The sequence below is a fragment of the Chiloscyllium plagiosum genome, unplaced genomic scaffold, assembly GCF_037043375.1.
Source record: "Chiloscyllium plagiosum isolate Xiang-an unplaced genomic scaffold, Cpla_swu_hap1 HiC_scaffold_21, whole genome shotgun sequence".
In the NCBI taxonomy this organism is placed as follows: domain Eukaryota; kingdom Metazoa; phylum Chordata; class Chondrichthyes; order Orectolobiformes; family Hemiscylliidae; genus Chiloscyllium; species Chiloscyllium plagiosum.
The window spans coordinates 86,657,543-86,676,861 of record NW_028270159.1 but is presented as its reverse complement, the minus strand read 5'-3'; positions in this window follow the sequence as shown (position 1 = coordinate 86,676,861).

Sequence of the window (19,319 nt, the reverse complement as noted above, 5' to 3'; positions counted from 1 at the left end):
GCTGTGTGTGTGCGTGTCCCTCCCTCGCTGTGTGTGTGCGTGTCCCTCCCTCGCTGTGTGTGTGTGTCCCTCCCTCGCTGTGTGTGTGTTCCTCCCTCGCTGTGTGTGCGTGTCCCTTCCTCGCTGTGTGAGTGTGTCCCTCCCTCGTTGTGTGTGCGTGTCCCGTCCTCGCTGTGTGAGTGTGTCCCTCCCTCGTTGTGTGTGCGTGTCCCTTCCTCGCTGTGTGAGTGTGTCCCTCCCTCGTTGTGTGTGCGTGTCCCTTCCTCGCTGTGTGAGTGTGTCCCTCCCTCGTTGTGTGTGCGTGTCCCTCCCTCGCTGTGTGTGTGTGTGTCCCTCCCTCGCTGTGTGTGTGCGTGTCCCTCCCTCGCTGTGTGTGTGTGTACCTCCCTCGCTGTGTGTCGAGTCCCTCCATCGCTGTGTGTGTGTGTCCCTCCCTCGCTGTGTGTGCGTGTCCCTCCCTCGTTGTGGCTGTGTGTCGTGTCCCTCCCTTGCTGTGTGTCGTGTCCCTCCCTCGCTGTGTGTGCGTGTCCCTCCCTCGCTGTGTTTGTGTCCCTCCCTCGTTGTGTTTGTGTGTGACTCTCCCTCGTGTTTGTGTGTGTCCCTCCCTCGCTGTGAGTGCATGTCTCTCACTCTTGCAGTGTGTGCGTGTCCCCCTCACTGTGTGTGTGTGCGTGTCCCTCCCTCGATGTGTGTGTGTGTGCTCCTCCCTCGATGTGGGTGTGTGTGTCCCTCCCTCGATGTGTGTGTGTGTGTGTGTGTCCCTCCCTCGCTGTGTGTGTGTGTGTGTGTCCATCCCTCGCTGTGTGTGCATGTCCCTCCCTCGCTGTGTGTGCATGTCCCTCCCTCGCTGAGTTTGTGTGTGTCTCTCCCTCGCTGTGTGTGTGTGCGCGTGTCCCTCCCTGGCTATGCGTGTGTGTGTCTCCCTCGCTGTGAGTGTGTGTGTCCCTCCCTCGCTGTGTGTGCGTGTCCCTCCCTCGCTGTGTGTGTGTGTGTGTGTGTGTCCCTCCCTCCCTCGCTGTGTGTGCGTGTCCCTCCCTCGCTGTGTGTGCGTGTCCCTCCCTCGCTTTGTGTGCGTGTGTTCCTCCCTCGCTCTGTGTGTGTGTGTCCCTCCCTGGCTATGTGTGTGTGTATCTCTCCCTCGCTGTGTGTGTGTGTGTCCCTCCCTCGTTGTGTTTGTGTGTGTCCCTCCCTCGCTGTGTGTGCGTGTCCCTCCCTCGATGTGTGTGTGTGTGTGTGTCCCTCCCTCGCTGTGTGTGTGTGTGTGTGTCCCCCTCCCTCGCTGTGTGTGCATGTCCCTCCCTCGCTGTGTGTGCATGTCCCTCCCTCGCTGAGTGTGTGTGTGTGTGTCCCTCCCTCGCTCTGTGGGTGTTTGTGTGTCCCTCTCTCCCTCGCTGTGTGTGCGTGTCCCTCCCTCGCTGTGTGTGCATATCCCTCCCTCGCTGAGTTTGTGTGTGTCCCTCCCTCGGTGTGTGTGTGTGTCTGTGTGTGTGTGTGTGTGTGTGTGTGTGTCCCACCCTGGCTATGTGTGTGTGTGTGTGAGTCTCCCTCGCTGTGAGTTTGTGTGTCCCTCCCTCGCTTTGTGCGTGTGTGTGTGTGTGTGTGTGTGTCCCTCCCTCGCTGTGTGTGTGCGTCCCTCCCTCGCTGTGTGTGTGTGTGTGTCCCTCCCCCGCTGAGTTTGTGTGTGTCTCCCCCTCGCTGTGTGTGCGTGTCCCTCCCTCGCTGTGTGTGTGTGTGTGTCCCGCCCTCGATGTGTGTGTGTGTCCTTCCCTCGCTGTGTGTGTGTCCCTCCCTCGCTGTGTTTGTGTGTGTGTGTCCCTCCCTCGCACTGTGGGTGTGTGTGTGTCCCTCCTTCCCTCGCTGTGTGTGCGTGTCCCTCCCTCGCTGTGTGTGCATATCCCTCCCTCGCTGAGTTTGTGTGTGTCTCTCCCTCGGTGTGTGTGTGTGTCTGTGTGTGTGTGTGTGTGTGTGTGTGTGTCCCTCCCTGGCTGTGTGTGTGTGTGTGTGTGTCTCCCTCGCTGTGAGTTTGTGTGTCCCTCCCTCGGTTTGTGCGTGTGTGTGTGTCCCTCCCTCGCTGTGTGAGTGTTTGTGCGTGTCCCTCCCTCGCTGTGTGTGCGTGTCCCTCCCTCGCTGTGTGTGCGTGTCCCTCCCTCACTGTGTGTGTGTGTGCGTGTCCCTCCCTCGCTGCGTGTGTGCGTGTCCCTCCCTCGCTGTGTGTGCGTGTCCCTCCCTCGCTGTTTGTGCGTGTCCCTCCCTCGATGTGTGTGCGTGTCCCTCCCTCACTGTGTGTGCGTTCCTCCCTCGCTGTGTGAGTGTGTCCCTCCCTCGTTGTGTGTGCGTGTCCCTTCCTCGCTGTGTGAGTGTGTCCCTCCCTCGTTGTGTGTGCGTGTCCCTTCCTCGCTGTTTGAGTGTGTCCCTCCCTCGTTGTGTGTGCGTGTCCCTCCCTCGCTGTGTGTGTGTGTGCGTGTCCCTCACTCGCTGTGTGTGTGCGTGTCCCTCCCTTGCTGTGTGTGTGTGTCCCTCCCTCGCTGTGTGTCGAGTCCCACCCTCGCTGTGTGTGTGTGTCCCTCCCTCGCTGTGTGTGCGTGTCCCTCCCTCGTTGTGGCTGTGTGTCGTGTCCCTCCCTCGCTGTGTGTCGTGTCCCTCCCTCGCTGTGTGTGCGTGTCCCTCCCTCGCTGTGTTTGTGTCCCTCCCTCGTTGTGTTTGTGTGTGACTCTCCCTCGTGTTTGTGTGTGTCCCTCCCTCGCTGTGAGTGCATGTCTCTCACTCTTGCAGTGTGTGCGTGTCCCCCTCACTGTGTGTGTGTGTGTGTCCCTCCCTCGATGTGTGTGTGTGTGCTCCTCCCTCGATGTGGGTGTGTGTGTCCCTCCCTCGATGTGTGTGTGTGTGTGTGTGTCCCTCCCTCGCTGTGTGTGTGTGTGTCCCTCCCTCGCTGTGTGTGCATGTCCCTCCCTCGCTGTGTGTGCATGTCCCTCCCTCGCTGAGTTTGTGTGTGTCTCTCCCTCGCTGTGTGTGTGTGCGTATCCCTCCCTCGGTGTGTGTGTGTCCCTCCCTGGCTATGTGTGTGTGTCTCCCTCGCTGTGAGTGTGTGTGTCCCTCCCTCACTGTGTGTGCGTGTCCCTCCCTCGCTGTGTGCGTGTGTGTGTCCCTCCCTCCCTCGCTGTGTGTGCGTGTCCCTCCCTCGCTGTGTGTGCGTGTCCCTCCCTCGCTGTGTGTGCGTGTGTTCCTCCCTCGCTCTGTGTGTGTGTGTCCCTCCCTGGCTATGTGTGTGTGTATCTCTCCCTCGCTGTGTGTGTGTGTGTGTCCCTCCCTCGTTGTGTTCGTGTGTGTCCCTCCCTCGCTGCGTGTGCGTGTCCCTCCCTCGCTGTGTGTGTGTGTGTGTCCCTCCCTCCCTCGCTGTGTGTGCGTGTCCCTCCCTCGCTGTGTGTGCGTGTCCCTCCCTCGCTGTGTGTGCGTGTGTTCCTCCCTCGCTCTGTGTGTGTGTGTCCCTCCCTGGCTATGTGTGTGTGTATCTCTCCCTCGCTGTGTGTGTGTGTGTCCCTCCCTCGTTGTGTTTGTGTGTGTCCCTCCCTCGCTGTGTGTGCGTGTCCCTCCCTCGCTGTGAGTGCTTGTCCCTCCCTCGCTGTGTGTGCGCGTCCCTCCCTCACTGTGTGTGCGTGTCCCTTCCTTGCTATGTGGCTGTTTGTGTCCCTCCCTCGCTGTGTGTGTGTGTGAGTCCCTCCCTGGCTGTGTGTGTGTGTGTGTCCCTCCCTGGCTGAGTGTGTGCGTGTCCCCCTCACTGTGTGTGAGCGTGTCCCTCCCTCGCTGTGTGAGCATGTTCAGCCCGCGCTTTGTGCGTGCGTGTCCCTCCCTTGCTGTGTGTGCGTGTCCCTCCCTTGCTGTGGGTGCATTTCCCCCTTCTGGGTGTGCGTGCGTGTCCCTCCCGCGCTGTGTGTGTGTGTGTCCCTCCCTTGCTGTGTGTGTGTTCCTCCCTCGCTGTGTGTGTGTCCCCCTCCCTCGCTGTGTGCGTGTGTCCCTCCCTCCTGTGTGTGTGTGTGTCCCTCCCTTGCTGTGCGTGTGTGTGTGTGTGTGTGTGTGTGTGTCCCTCCCTCGCTGTGTGAGTGTGTGTGTGTGTCCCTCCCTCCCTCGCTGTGTGTGCGTGTATCTCTCCATCGCTGTGTGTGTGTCCCTCCCTCACTGTGTGTGTGTGTGTCCCTCCCTTTGCGTGTGTGTGTCCCTTGCTGTATGTGTGTGTGTCCCTCCCTCGCTGTGTGTGTGTGTCCCTCCCTCGTTGTGCTTGTGTGTGTCCCTCCCTCGCTGTGTGATTGCATGTCTCTCACTCTTGCAGTGTGTTTGTGTCCCTCCCTCGCTGTGTGTGTGCGTGTCCCTCCATTGCTGTGTGTGCGTGTCCCTCCCTTGCTGTGCGTGCATGTCCCCCCTTCTGGCTGTGCATACGTGTCCCTCTCGCGCTGTGTGTTCGTGTCCCTCCCTCGCTGTGTATGCGTGTCCCTCCCTCGCTGTGTGTGTGTGTCCCTCCCTCGATGTGTGTGCGTGTAGCTCCCTCACTGTGTGTGCGTTCCTCCCTCACTGTGTGCGTGTCCCTCCCTCGCTGTGTGTGCGAGTCCCTCCCTCGCTGTGTGTGCGTGTCCCTCCTTCGCTGTGTATCGTGTCCCTCCCTCGCTGTGTGTGTGTGTCCCTCCCTCGCTGTATCGTGTCCCTCCCTCGTTGTGGCTGTGTTTGTGTCCCTCCCTCGTTGTGTTTGTGTGTGACTCTCCCTCGTGTTTGTGTGTGTCCCTCCCTCGCTGTGAGTGCATGTCTCTCACTCTTGCAGTGTGTGCGTGTCCCCCTCACTGTGTGTGTGTGTGTGTCCCTCCCTCGATGTGTGTGTGTGTGTCCCTCCCTCGCTGTGTGTGTGTGTGTGTGTCCCTCCCTCGCTGTGCGTGTGTGTGTGTGTGTGTCCCTCCCTGGCTGTGTGCGTGCGTGTCCCTCCCTTGCTGTGTGTGCGTGTCCCTCCCTTGCTGTGTGTGCATTTCCCCCTTCTGGGTGTGCGTGCGTGTCCCTCCCGCGCTGTGTGTGTGTGTGTCCCTCCCTCGCTGTGTGTGTGTTCCTCCCTCGCTGTGTGTGTCCCCCCCCTCCCGCGCTGTGTGTGTATGTGTCCCTCCCTTGCTGTGTGTGTCCCCCTCCCTCGCTGTGTGTGTGTGTCCCTCCCTCCTGTGTGTGTGTGTCCCTCCCTCGCTGTGTGCGTCCCTCCCTCGCTGTGTGTGTCCCCCTCCCTCGCTGTGTCTGTGCGTGTCACTCCCTCGCTGTGTGTGTGCGTGTCCCTCCCTCGCTGTGTGTGTGCGTGTCCCTCCCTCGCTGTGTGTGTGTGTCCCTCCCTCGCTGTGTGTGTGTTCCTCCCTCGCTGTGTCTGCGTGTCCCTTCCTCGCTGTGTGAGTGTGTCCCTCCCTTTTTGTGTGTGCGTCTCCCTTCCTCGCTGTGTGAGTGTGTCACTCCCTCGTTGTGTGTGCGTGTCCCTTCCTCGCTGTGTGAGTGTGTCCCTACCTCGTTGTGTGTGCGTGTCCCTCCCTCGCTGTGTGTGTGTTGGTCCCTCGCTGTGTGTGCGTGTCCCTTCCTCGCTGTGTGTGTGTGTCCCTCCCTCGCTGTGTGTGTGTTCCTCCCTCGCTGTGTCTGCGTGTCCCTTCCTCGCTGTGTGAGTGTGTCCCTCCCTTTTTGTGTGTGCGTCTCCCTTCCTCGCTGTGTGAGTGTGTCACTCCCTCGTTGTGTGTGCGTGTCCCTTCCTCGCTGTGTGAGTGTGTCCCTACCTCGTTGTGTGTGCGTGTCCCTCCCTCGCTGTGTGTGTGTTCCTCCCTCGCTGTGTGTGCGTGTCCCTTCCTCGCTGTGTGAGTGTGTCCCTCCCTCGTTGTGTGTGCGTGTCCCTTCCTCGCTGTGTGAGTGTGTCCCTAACTCGTTGTGTGTGCGTGTCCCTTCCTCGCTGTGTGCGTGTGTCCCTCCCTCTTTGTGTATGCGTGTCCCTTCCTCGCTGTGTGAGTGTGTCCCCCCCTCGTTGTGTGTTTGTGTCCCTCCCTCGTTGTGTTTGTGTGTGACTCTCCCTCGTGTTTGTGTGTGTCCCTCCCTCGCTGTGAGTGCATGTCTCTCACTCTTGCAGTGTGTGCGTGTCCCCCTCACTGTGTGTGTGTGTGTGTCCCTCCCTCGATGTGTGTGTGTGTGCTCCTCCCTCGATGTGGGTGTGTGTGTCCCTCCCTCGATGTGTGTGTGTGTGTGTGTGTGTGTCCCTCCCTCGCTGTGTGTGTGTGTGTGTCCATCCCTCGCTGTGTGTGCATGTCCCTCCCTCGCAGTATGTGCATGTCCCTCCCTCGCTGAGTTTGTGTGTGTCTCTCCCTCGCTGTGTGTGTGTGCGTGTCCCTCCCTGGCTATGTGTGTGTGCCTCCCTCGCTCTGAGTGTGTGTGTGCCTCCCTCGCTGTGTGTGCGTGTCCCTCCCTCGCTGTGTGTGTGTGTGTGTGTGTGTGTCCCTCCCTCCCTCGCTGTGTGTGCGTGTCCCTCCCTCGCTGTGTGTGCGTGTGTTCCTCCCTCGCTCTGTGTGTGTGTCCCTCCCTCGCTGTGTGTGCGTGTCCCTCCCTCGATGTGTATGTGTGTGTGTGTGTGTCCCTCCCTCGCTGTGTGTGTGTGTGTGTGTGTCCCTCCCTCGCTGTGTGTGCGTGTCCCTTCCTCGCTGTGTTAGTGTGTCCCTACCTCGTTGTGTGTGCGTGTCCCTCCCTCGCTGTGTGTGTGTTGGTCCCTCGCTGTGTGTGCGTGTCCCTTCCTCGCTGTGTGTGTGTGTCCCTCCCTCGCTGTGTGTGTGTTCCTCCCTCGCTGTGTCTGCGTGTCCCTTCCTCGCTGTGTGAGTGTGTCCCTCCCTTTTTGTGTGTGCGTCTCCCTTCCTCGCTGTGTGAGTGTGTCACTCCCTCGTTGTGTGTGCGTGTCCCTTCCTCGCTGTGTGAGTGTGTCCCTACCTCGTTGTGTGTGCGTGTCCCTCCCTCGCTGTGTGTGTGTTCCTCCCTCGCTGTGTGTGCGTGTCCCTTCCTCGCTGTGTGAGTGTGTCCCTCCCTCGTTGTGTGTGCGTGTCCCTTCCTCGCTGTGTGAGTGTGTCCCTAACTCGTTGTGTGTGCGTGTCCCTTCCTCGCTGTGTGCGTGTGTCCCTCCCTCGTTGTGTATGCGTGTCCCTTCCTCGCTGTGTGAGTGTGTCCCCCCCTCGTTGTGTGTTTGTGTCCCTCCCTCGTTGTGTTTGTGTGTGACTCTCCCTCGTGTTTGTGTGTGTCCCTCCCTCGCTGTGAGTGCATGTCTCTCACTCTTGCAGTGTGTGCGTGTCCCCCTCACTGTGTGTGTGTGTGTGTCCCTCCCTCGATGTGTGTGTGTGTGCTCCTCCCTCGATGTGGGTGTGTGTGTCCCTCCCTCGATGTGTGTGTGTGTGTGTGTGTGTGTCCCTCCCTCGCTGTGTGTGTGTGTGTGTCCATCCCTCGCTGTGTGTGCATGTCCCTCCCTCGCAGTATGTGCATGTCCCTCCCTCGCTGAGTTTGTGTGTGTCTCTCCCTCGCTGTGTGTGTGTGCGTGTCCCTCCCTGGCTATGTGTGTGTGCCTCCCTCGCTCTGAGTGTGTGTGTGCCTCCCTCGCTGTGTGTGCGTGTCCCTCCCTCGCTGTGTGTGTGTGTGTGTGTGTGTGTCCCTCCCTCCCTCGCTGTGTGTGCGTGTCCCTCCCTCGCTGTGTGTGCGTGTGTTCCTCCCTCGCTCTGTGTGTGTGTCCCTCCCTCGCTGTGTGTGCGTGTCCCTCCCTCGATGTGTATGTGTGTGTGTGTGTGTCCCTCCCTCGCTGTGTGTGTGTGTGTGTGTGTCCCTCCCTCGCTGTGTGTGCATGTCCCTCCCTCGCTGTGTGTGCATGTCCCTCCCTCGCTGAGTTTTTGTGTGTCTCTCCCTCGCTGTGTGTGTGTGCGTGTCCCTCCCTGGCTATGTGTGTGTGTCTCCCGCGCTGTGAGTGTGTGTGTCCCTCCCTCGCTGTGTGTGCGTGTCCCTCCCTTGCTGTGTGTGTGTGTGTGTCCCTCCCTCCCTCGCTGTGTGTGCGTGTCCCTCCCTCGCTGTGTGTGCGTGTGTTCCTCCCTCGCTCTGTGTGTGCGTGTCCCTCCCTGGCTATGTGTGTGTGTATCTCTCCCTCGCTGTGTGTGTGTGTGTCCCTCCCTCGTTGTGTTTGTGTGTGTCCCTCCCTCGCTGTGTGTGCGTGTCCCTCCCTCGCTGTGAGTGCGTGTCCCTCCCTCGCTGTGTGTGCGTGTCCCTCCCTCACTGTGTGTGCGTGTCCCTCACTGGCTTTGTGGCTGTTTGTGTCCCTCCCTCGCTGTGTGTGTGTGTGAGTCCCTCCCTGGCTGTGTGTGTGTGTGTGTCCCTCGCTGGCTGTGTGTGAGCGTGTCCCTCCCTCGCTGTGTGAGCATGTTCAGCCCTCGCTTTGTGCGTGCGTGTCCCTCCCTTGCTGTGTGTGCGTGTCCCTCCCTTGCTGTGTGTGCATTTCCCCCTTCTGGGTGTGCGTGCGTGTCCCTCTCGCGCTGTGTGTGTATGTGTCCCTCCCTTGCTGTGTGTGTCCCCCTCCCTCGCTGTGTGTGTGTCCCTCCCTCCTGTGTGTGTGTGTCCCTCCCTCGCTGTGTGTGTCCCTCCCTTGCTGTGTGCGTGTCCCTCCCTCGCTGTGTGTGTGCGTGTCCCTCCCTCGCTGTGTGTGTGTGTCCCTCCCTCGCTGTGTGAGAGTGTCCCTCCCTTTTTGTGTGTGCGTCTCCCTTCCTCGCTGTGTGAGTGTGTCCCTCCCTCGTTGTGTGTGCGTGTCCCTTCCTCGCTGTGTGAGTGTGTCCCTACCTCGTTGTGTGTGCGTGTCCGTCCCTCGCTGTGTGTGTGTTCCTCCCTCGCTGTGTGTGCGTGTCCCTTCCTCGCTGTGTGAGTGTGTCCCTCCCTCGTTGTGTGTGCGTGTCTCTTCCTCGCTGTGTGAGTGTGTCCCTACCTCGTTGTGTGTGCATGACCCTTCCTCGCTGTGTGAGTGTGTCCCTCCCTCGTTGTGTGTGCGTGTCCCTTCCTCGCTGTGTGAGTGTGTCCCTCCCTCGTTGTGTGTGCGTGTGCCTCCCTCGTTGTGTGTGCGTGTCCCTTTCTCGCTGTGTGAGTGTGTCCCTCCCTCGTTGTGTGTGCGTGTCCCTTCCTCGCTGTGTGAGTGTGTCCCTCCCTCGTTGTGTGTGCGTGTCCCTTCCTCGCTGTGTGAGTGTGTCCCTCCCTCGTTGTGTGTGTGTGCCCCTCCCTCCTGTGTGTGTGTGTCCCTCCCTCGCTGTGTGTGTGTGTCCCTCCCTCGCTGTGTGTGTGTGTGTGTCCCTCCCTCGCTGTGTCTGTGTCCCTCCCTCGCTGTGTGTGTGCGTGTCCCTCCCTCGCTGTGTGTGTGTGTGTGTGTCCCTCCCTCGCTGTGTGTGTGTGTGTGTCCCTCCCTCGCTGTGTGTGTGCGTGTCCCTCCCTCGCTGTGTGTGTGTGTGTGTGTCCCTCCCTCGCTGTGTGTGTGTGTGTGTCCTTCCCTCGCTGTGTGTGTGTGTGTCCCTCCCTCGCTGTGTGTGTGTGTGTGTCCCTCCCTCGCTGTGTGTGTGTCCCTCCCTCGCTGTGTGTGTGCGTGTGTGTCCCTCCTACGGTGAGTTTGTGTGTGTCTCCCCCTCGCTGTGTGCGTGCGTGTCTCTCCCTTGCTGTGTGTGAGTGTCCCTCCCTCGCTGTGTGTGCGTGTCCCTCCCTCGCTGTGTGTGTGTGTGTGTCCCTCCCTCGATGTGTGTGTGTGTCCCTCCCTCGCTGTGTGTATATGTGTGTCCCTCCCTCGATGTGTGTGTGTGTCCCTCCCTCGCTGTGTGTGTGTATGTGTGTCCCTCCCTCGCTGTGTGTGTGTCCCTCCCTCGCTGTGTGTATGTGTGTGTGTGTGTGTGTGTCCCTCCCTCGCTCTGTGTGTGTGTGTGTGTTTGTCCCATCCTCCCTCGCTGTGTGTGCGTGTCCCTCCCTCGCTGTGTGCATATCCCTCCCTCGCTGAGTTTGTGTGTGTCTCTCCCTCGGTGTGTGTGTGTGTGTGTGTGTCCCTCCCTGGCTATGTGTGTGTGTGTCTCCCTCGCTGTGAGTGGGTGTGTCTCTCCCTCGCTGTGAGTGTGTGTGTCCCTCCCTTGCTGTGCGTGTGTGTGTGTGTGTGTGTGTGTGTGTGTCCCTCCCTCGCTGTGTGAGTGTGTGTGTGTGTGTCCCTCCCTCCCTCGCTGTGTGTGCGTGTATCTCTCCCTCGCTGTGTGTGTGTCCCTCCCTCACTGTGTGTGTGTCCCTCCCTTTGCGTGTGTGTGTCCCTTGCTGTGTGTGTGTGTGTCCCTCCCTCGCTGTGTGTGTGTGTCCCTCCCTCGTTGTGCTTGTGTGTGTCCCTCCCTCGCTGTGTGAGTGCATTTCTCTCACTCTTGCAGTGTGTGTGTGTCCCTCCCTCGCTGTGTGTGTGCGTGTCCCTCCCTTGCTGTGTGTGTGCGTGTCCCTCCATTGCTGTGCGTGCGTGTCCCTCCCTTGCTGTGTGTGCATGTCCCCCCTTCTGGCTGTGCGTACGTGTCCCTCTCGCGCTGTGTGTGCGTGTCCCTCCCTCGCTGTTTGTGCGTGTCCCTCCCTCGCTGTGTGTGCGTGTCCCTCTCTCGATGTGTATGCGTGTAGCTCCCTCACTGTGTGTGCGTTCCTCCCTCACTGTGTGCGTGTCCCTCCCTCGCTGTGTGTGTGTGTGTGTGTGTGTGCGTGTCTCTCCCTCGCTGCGTGTGCGTGTCCCTCCCTCGCTGTGTGTGCGTGTCCCTCCCTCGCTGTGTGTCGTGTCCCTCCCTCGCTGTGTGTGTGTGTCCCTCCCTCGCTGTATGTGCGTGTCCCTCCCTCGTTGTGGCTGTGTTTGTGTCCCTCCCTCGTTGTGTTTGTGTGTGACTCTCCCTCGTGTTTGTGTGTGTCCCTCCCTCGCTATGAGTGCATGTCTCTCACTCTTGCAGTGTGTGCGTGTCCCCCTCACTGTGTGTGTGTGTGTCCCTCCCTCGATGTGTGTGTGTGTGTCCCTCCCTCGCTGTGTGTGTGTGTGTTTGCGTGTCCCTCCCTCGCTGTGTGTGCGTGTCCCTCCCTCGCTGTGTGTGTGTGCGTGTCCCTCCCTCGCTGAGTTTGTGTGTGTCTCTCCCTCGCTGTGTGTGTGTGCGTGTCCCTCCCTCGGTATGTGTGTGTGTGTGTGTGTGTGTCCCTCCCTCGCTATGTGTGTGTGTGTGTGTGTCTCTCCCTCGCTGTGAGTGCGTGTGTCTCTCCCTCGCTGTGAGTGTGTGTGTCTCTCCCTCGCTGTGTGTGTGTGTGTGTGTGTGTGTCCCTCCCTCCCTCACTGTGTGTGCGTGTCCCTCCCTCGTAGTGTGTGTGTGTGTGTGTCCCTCCCTCCCTCACTGTGTGTGCGTGTCTCTCCCTCATTGTGTGTGCGTGTCCCTCCCTCGCTGTGTGCGTGTGTTCCTCCCTCGCTCTGTGTGTGTGTGTGTGTGTGTCCCTCCCTGGCTATGTGTGTGTGTGTGTGTCCCTCCCTGGCTATGTGTGTGTGTGTGTGTCCCTCCCTCCTCACTGTGTGTGCGTGTCCCTCCCTCGCTGTGTGTGTGACCCTCCCTCGCTGTGTGTGTGTCCCTCCCCCGCTGTGTGTGTCCCTCCCTCGTTGTGTTTGTGTGTGTCCCTCCCTCGTTGTGTTTGTGTGTGTGTCCCTCCCTCGCTGTGTGTGAATGTGCCCCACCCTCGCTGTGTGTGTGTGTCCCTCCCTCGCTGTGTGTGCGTGTCCCTCCCTCGCTGTGTGTGAATGTGCCCCTCCCTCACTGTGTGTGCGTGTCCCTCCCTCGCTGTGTGTGTGCGTGTCCCTCCGTCGCTGTGTGTGCGTGTCCCTCCCTCGCTGTGAGTGTGTGTGCGTGTGTGTGTGCGTGTGTGTGTGCGTGTGTGTCCCTCCCTCGTTGTGTTTGTGTGTGTCCCTCCCTCGCTGTGTGTGTGTGTCCCTCCCTCGCTGTGCGTGTGTGTGTCCCTTGCTGTGTGTGTATGTGTCCCTCCCTCGCTGTGTATGTGTGTTTCCCTCCCTCGCTGTGTGAGTGCATGTCTCTCACTCTTGCAGTGTGTGTGTGTCCGTCCCTCGCTGTGTGTGTGCGTGTCCCTCCCTTGCTGTGTGTGTGCGTTTCCCTCCATTGATGTGTGTGCGTGTCCCTACCTTGCTGTGTGTGCATGTCCCCCCTTCTGGGTGCGCGTACGTGTCCCTCCCGCGCTGTGTGTGTATGTGTCCCTCCCTCGCTGTGTATGTGTGTGTCCCTCCCTCGCTGTGTGTGTGTGTCCCTCCCTCGCTGTGTGTGTGCGTGTCCCTCCCTTGCTGTGTGTGCATGTCCCCCCTTCTGGGTGTGCGTACGTGTCCCTCCCGCGCTGTGTGTGTATGTTTCCCTCCCTCGCTGTGTATGTGTGTGTCCCTCCCTCGCTGTGTGTGTGCGTGTCCCTCCCTTGCTGTGTGTGTGCGTGTCCCTCCATTGCTGTGTGTGCGTGTCCCTCCCATGCTGTGTGTGCATCTCCCCCCTTCTGGGTGTGCGTACGTGTCCCTCCCGCGCTGTGTGTGTATGTGTCCCTCCCTCGCTGTGTGTGAATGTGTCCCTCCCTCGCTGTGTGTGCGTGTCCCTCCCTCGCTGTGTGTGCGTGTAGCTCCCTCACTGTGTGTGCGTTCCTCCCTCACTGTGTGCGTGTCCCTCCCTCGCTGCGTGTGCGTGTCCCTCCCTCGCTGTGTGTGTGTGTCCCTCCTTCGTTGTGTTTGTGTTTGTGTGCGTTCCTCCCTCACTGTGTGCGTGTCCCTCCCTCGCTGTGTGTGTGTGTGTGTCCCTCCCTCACTGTGTGTTTGTGTGTCCCTCCCTCGCTGTGTGTGAGTGTGTGTCCCTCCCTCACTGTGTGTGTGTCCCTCCCTCGCTGTGTGTGTGTGTCCCTCCCTCGCTGTATGTGCGTGTCCCTCCCTCGTTGTGGCTGTGTTTGTGTCCCTCCCTCGTAGTGTTTGTGTGTGTGTGCGTTCCTCCCTCACTGTGTGCGTGTCACTCCCTCGCTGTGTGTGTGTGTGTGTGTCCCTCCCTCGATGTGTGTGTGTGTGCCTCCCTCGCTGCGTGTATATGTGTGTCCCTCCCTCGATGTGTGTGTGTGTCCCTCCCTCGCTGTGTGTGTGTATGTGTGTCCCTCCCTCGCTGTGTGTGTGTCCCTCCCTCGCTGTGTGTATGTGTGTGTGTGTGTGTCCCTCCCTCGCTCTGTGTGTGTGTGTGTGTGTGTCTGTGTCCCTCCCTCCCTCGCTGTGTGTGCGTGTCCCTCCCTCGCTGTGTGCATATCCCTCCCTCGCTGAGTTTGTGTGTGTCTCTCCCTCGGTGTGTGTGTGTGTGTGTGTCCCCCTCCCTGGCTATGTGTGTGTGTGTCTCCCTCGCTGTGAGTGGGTGTGTCTCTCCCTCGCTGTGAGTGTGTGTGTCCCTCCCTTGCTGTGCGTGTGTGTGTGTGTGTGTGTGTGTGTGTGTCCCTCCCTCGCTGTGTGAGTGTGTGTGTGTGTCCCTCCCTCCCTCGCTGTGTGTGCGTGTATCTCTCCCTCGCTGTGTGTGTGTCCCTCCCTCACTGTGTGTGTGTCCCTCCCTTTGCGTGTGTGTGTCCCTTGCTATGTGTGTGTGTGTCCCTCCCTCGCTGTGTGTGTGTGTCCCTCCCTCGTTGTGCTTGTGTGTGTCCCTCCCTCGCTGTGTGAGTGCATTTCTCTCACTCTTGCAGTGTTTGTGTGTCCCTCCCTCGCTGTGTGTGTGCGTGTCCCTCCCTTGCTGTGTGTGTGCGTGTCCCTCCATTGCTGTGTGTGCGTGTCCCTCCCTTGCTGTGTGTGCATGTCCCCCCTTCTGGCTGTGCGTACGTGTCCCTCTCGCGCTGTGTGTGCGTGTCCCTCCCTCGCTGTGTGTGCGTGTCCCTCCCTCGCTGTGTGTGCGTGTCCCTCCCTCGATGTGTATGCGTGTAGCTCCCTCACTGTGTGTGCGTTCCTCCCTCACTGTGTGCGTGTCCCTCCCTCGCTGTGTGTGTGTGTGTTTGTGTGTGTGCGTGTCCCTCCCTCGCTGCGTGTGCGTGTCCCTCCCTCGCTGTGTGTGCGTGTCCCTCCCTCGCTGTGTGTCGTGTCCCTCCCTCGCTGTGTGTGTGTGTCCCTCCCTCGCTGTATGTGCGTGTCCCTCCCTCGTTGTGGCTGTGTTTGTGTCCCTCCCTCGTTGTGTTTGTGTGTGACTCTCCCTCGTGTTTGTGTGTGTCCCTCCCTCGCTATGAGTGCATGTCTCTCACTCTTGCAGTGTGTGCGTGTCCCCCTCACTGTGTGTGTGTGTGTCCCTCCCTCGATGTGTGTGTGTGTGTCCCTCCCTCGCTGTGTGTGTGAGTGTCCCTCCCTCGCTGTGTGTGTGTGTGTGTGTGTGTGTGTGTGTCCCTCCCTCGCTGTGTGTGTGTTTGCGTGTCCCTCCCTCGCTGTGTGTGCGTGTCCCTCCCTCGCTGTGTGTGCATGACCCTCCCTCGCTGAGTTTGTGTGTGTCTCTCCCTCGCTGTGTGTGTGTGCGTGTCCCTCCTTCGGTATGTGTGTGTGTGTGTGTGTGTGTGTCCCTCCCTCGCTATGTGTGTGTGTGTGTGTGTCTCTCCCTCGCTGTGAGTGTGTGTGTCTCTCCCTCGCTGTGAGTGTGTGTGTCTCTCCCTCGCTGTGTGTGTGTGTGTGTGTGTGTGTCCCTCCCTCCCTCACTGTGTGTGCGTGTCCCTCCCTCGCTGTGTGTGTGTGTGTGTGTCCCTCCCTCCCTCACTGTGTGTGCGTGTCTCTCCCTCACTGTGTGTGCGTGTCCCTCCCTCGCTGTGTGCGTGTGTTCCTCCCTCGCTCTGTGTGTGTGTGTGTGTCCCTCCCTGGCTATGTGTGTGTGTGTGTGTCCCTCCCTGGCTATGTGTGTGTGTGTGTGTCCCTCCCTCCCTCACTGTGTGTGGGTGTCCCTCCCTCGCTGTGTGTGTGACCCTCCCTCGCTGTGTGTGTGTCCCTCCCTCGCTGTGTGTGTCCCGCCCTCGTTGTGTTTGTGTGTGTCCCTCCCTTGTTGTGTTTGTGTGTGTGTCCCTCCCTCGCTGTGTGTGAATGTGCCCCACCCTCGCTGTGTGTGTGTGTCCCTCCCTCGCTGTGTGTGCGTGTCCCTCCCTCGCTGTGTGTGAATGTGCCCCTCCCTCACTGTGTGTGCGTGTCCCTCCCTCGCTGTGTGTGTGCGTGTCCCTCCGTCGCTGTGTGTGCGTGTCCCTCCCTCGCTGTGAGTGTATGTGCGTGTGTGTGTGCGTGTGTGTGTGCGTGTGTGTCATTCCCTCGTTGTGTTTGTGTGTGTCCCTCCCTCGCTGTGTGTGTGTGTCCCTCCCTCGCTGTGCGTGTGTGTGTCCCTTGCTGTGTGTGTATGTGTCCCTCCCTCGCTGTGTATGTGTGTTTCCCTCCCTCGCTGTGTGAGTGCATGTCTCTCACTCTTGCAGTGTGTGTGTGTCCGTCCCTCGCTGTGTGTGTGCGTGTCCCTCCCTTGCTGTGTGTGTGCGATTCCCTCCTTTGCTGTGTGTGCGTGTCCCTCCCTTGCTGTGTGTGCATGTCCCCCCTTCTGGGTGTGCGTACGTGTCCCTCCCGCGCTGTGTGTGTATGTGTCCCTCCCTCGCTGTGTATGTGTGTGTCCCTCCCTCGCTGTGTGTGTGTGTCCCTCCCTCGTTGTGCTTGTGTGTGTCCCTCCCTCGCTGTGTGTGTGCGTGTCCCTCCCTTGCTGTGTGTGCATGTCCCCCCTTCTGGGTGTGCGTACGTGTCCCTCCCGCGCTGTGTGTGTATGTTTCCCTCCCTCGCTGTGTATGTGTGTGTCCCTCCCTCGCTGTGTGTGTGCGTGTCCCTCCCTTGCTGTGTGTGTGCGTGTCCCTCCATTGCTGTGTGTGCGTGTCCCTCCCATGCTGTGTGTGCATCTCCCCCCTTCTGGGTGTGCGTACGTGTCCCTCCCGCGCTGTGTGTGTATGTGTCCCTCCCTCGCTGTGTGTGAATGTGTCCCTCCCTCGCTGTGTGTGCGTGTCCCTCCCTCGCTGTGTGTGCGTGTAGCTCCCTCACTGTGTGTGCGTTCCTCCCTCACTGTGTGCGTGTCCCTCCCTCGCTGTGTGTGTGTGTGCGTGTCCCTCCCTCGCTGCGTGTGCGTGTCCCTCCCTCGATGTGTGTGTGTGTGTCTCTCCTTCGTTGTGTTTGTGTTTGTGTGCGTTCCTCCCTCACTGTGTGCGTGTCCCTCCCTCGCTGTGTGTGTGTGTGTGTGTGTGTCCCTCCTCACTGTGTGTTTGTGTGTCCCTCCCTCGCTGTGTGTGAGTGTGTGTCCCTCCCTCACTGTGTGTGTGTCCCTCCCTCGCTGTGTGTGTGTGTCCCTCCCTCGCTGTATGTGCGTGTCCCTCCCTCGTTGTGGCTGTGTTTGTGTCCCTCCCTCGTTGTGTTTGTGTGTGTGTGCGTTCCTCCCTCACTGTGTGCGTGTCCCTCTCTCGCTGTGTGTGTGTGTGTGTGTGTCCCTCCCTCACTGTGTGTGTGTGTGTCCCTCCCTCACTGTGTGTGTGTCCCTCCCTCGCTGTGTGTGTGTCCCTCCCTCGCTGTGAGTGCATGTCTCTCACTCTTGCAGTGTGTGCGTGTCCCCCTCACTGTGTGTGTGTGTGTGTTCCTCCCTCGATGTGTGTGTGTCTGTGTGTGTCCCTCCCTCGATGTGTGTGTGTGCGTGTGTGTCCCTCCCTCGCTGTGTGTGTGTGTGTGTGTGTCCCTCCCTCGCTGTGTGTGTGTGTGTGTTTGCGTGTCCCTCCCTCGCTGTGTGTGCGTGTCCCTCCCTCGCTGTGTGTGCATGTCCCTCCTTCGCTGAGTTTGTGTGCGTCTCTCCCTCGCTGTGTGTGTGTGCGTGTCCCTCCTTCGGTGTGTGTGTGTGTGTGTGTGTGTGTCTCCCTCGCTGTGAGTGTGTGTGTGTCTCCCTCGCTGTGAGTGTGTGTGTCTCTCCCTCGCTGTGAGTGTGTGTGTCCCTCCCTTGCTGTGAGTGTGTGTCCCTCCCTCGCTGTGAGTGTGTGTGTGTGTGTTTTCCCTCCCTCGCTGTGTGTGCATGTCCCCCCTTCTGGGTGTGCGTACGTGTCCCTCCCGCGCTGTGTGTGTATGTGTCCCTCCCTCGCTGTGTATGTGTCCCTCCCTCCCTCACTGTGTGTGCGTGTCCCTCCCTCGCTGTGCGTGTGTGTGTGTGTGTGTTTGTGTGTCCCTCCCTCTCTCACTGTGTGCGCGTGTCCCTCCCTCGCTGTGTGCGTGTGTTCCACCCTCGCTGTGTGCGTGTGTGTGTGTGTGTCCCTCCCTCCCTCACTGTGTGTGCGTGTCCCTCCCTCGCTGTGTGTGTGTGTATCTCACCCTCACTGTGTGTGCGTGTCCCTCCCTCGCTGTGTGTGCGTGTCCCTCCCTCGCTGTGTGTGTGTCCCTCCCTCGCTGTGTGTGTGTCCCTCCCTCGCTGTGTGTGTCCCTCCCTCGTTGTGTTTGTGTGTGTGTCCCTCCCTCGCTGTGTGTGTCCCTCCCTCGTAGTGTTTGTGTGTGTGTCCCTCCCTCGCTGTGTGTGTGTGTCCCTCCCTCGCTGTGTGTGCGTGTCCCTCCCTCGCTGTGTGTGAATGTGCCCCTCCCTCACTGTGTGTGCGTGTCCCTCCGTCGCTGTGTGTGCGTGTCCCTCCCTCGCTGTGAGTGTGTGTACGTGTGTGTGTGCGTGTGTGTCCCTCCCTCGTTGCGTTTGTGTGTGTCCCTCCCTCGCTGTGTGTGTGTGTCCCTCTCTCGCTGTGCGTGTGTGTGTCCCTTGGTGTGTGTATGTGTCCCTCCCTCGCTGTGTATGTGTGTGTCCCTCCCTCGCTGTGTGAGTGCATGTCTCTCACTCTTGCAGTGTGTGTGTGTCCGTCCCTCGCTGTGTGTGTGCGTGTCCCTCCCTTGCTGTGTGTGTGCGTTTCCCTCCATTGCTGTGTGTGCGTGTCCCTCCCTTGCTGTGTGTGCATGTCCCCCCTTCTGGGTGTGCGAACGTGTCCCTCCCGCGCTGTGTGTGTATGTGTCCCTCCCTCGCTGTGTATGTGTGTGTCCCTCCCTCGCTGTGTGTGTGTGTCCCTCCCTCGTTGTGCTTGTGTGTGTCCCTCCCTCGCTGTGTGTGTGCGTGTCCCTGTCTTGCTGTGTGTGCATGTCCCCCCTTCTGGGTGTGCGTACGTGTCCCTCCCGCGCTGTGTGTGTATGTTTCCCTCCCTCGCTGTGTATGTGTGTGTCCCTCCCTCGCTGTGTGTGTGCGTGTCCCTCCCTTGCTGTGTGTGTGCGTGTCCCTCCATTGCTGTGTGTGCGTGTCCCTCCCATGCTGTGTGTGCATCTCCCCCCTTCTGGGTGTGCGTACGTGTCCCTCCCGCGCTGTGTGTGTATGTGTCCCTCCCGCGCTGTGTGTGTATGTGTCCCTCCCTCGCTGTGTGTGCGTGTCCCTCCCTCGCTGTGTGTGCGTGTAGCTCCCTCACTGTGTGTGCGTTCCTCCCTCACTGTGTGCGTGTCCCTCCCTCGCTGTGTGTGTGTGTGTGCGTGTCCCTCCCTCGCTGCGTGTGCGTGTCCCTCCCTCGCTGTGTGTGTGTGTCCCTCCTTCGTTGTGTTTGTGTTTGTGTGCGTTCCTCCCTCACTGTGTGCCTGTCCCTCCCTCGCTGTGTGTGTGTGTGTGTGTGTGTCCCTCCCTCACTGTGTGTTTGTGTGTCCCTCCCTCGCTGTGTGTGAGTGTGTGTCCCTCCCTCACTGTGTGTGTGTCCCTCCCTCGCTGTGTGTGTGTGTGTCCCTCCCTCGCTGTATGTGCGTGTCCCTCCCTCGTTGTGGCTGTGTTTGTGTCCCTCCCTCGTTGTGTTTGTGTGTGTGTGCGTTCCTCCCTCACTGTGTGCGTGTCCCTCCCTCGCTGTGTGTGTGTGTGTGTGTCCCTCCCTCACTGTGTGTGTGTGTGTCCCTCCCTCACTGTGTGTGTGTCCCTCCCTCGCTGTGTGTGTGTCCCTCCCTCGCTGTGAGTGCATGTCTCTCACTCTTGCAGTGTGTGCGTGTCCCCCTCACTGTGTGTGTGTGTGTTCCTCCCTCGATGTGTGTGTGTGTGTGTGTGTCCCTCCCTCGATGTGTGTGTGTGCGTGTGTGTCCCTCCCTCGCTGTGTGTGTGTGTGTGTGTCCCTCCCTCGCTGTGTGTGTGTGTGTGTTTGCGTGTCCCTCCCTCGCTGTGTGTGCGTGTCCCTCCCTCGCTGTGTGTGCATGTCCCTCCTTCGCTGAGTTTGTGTGC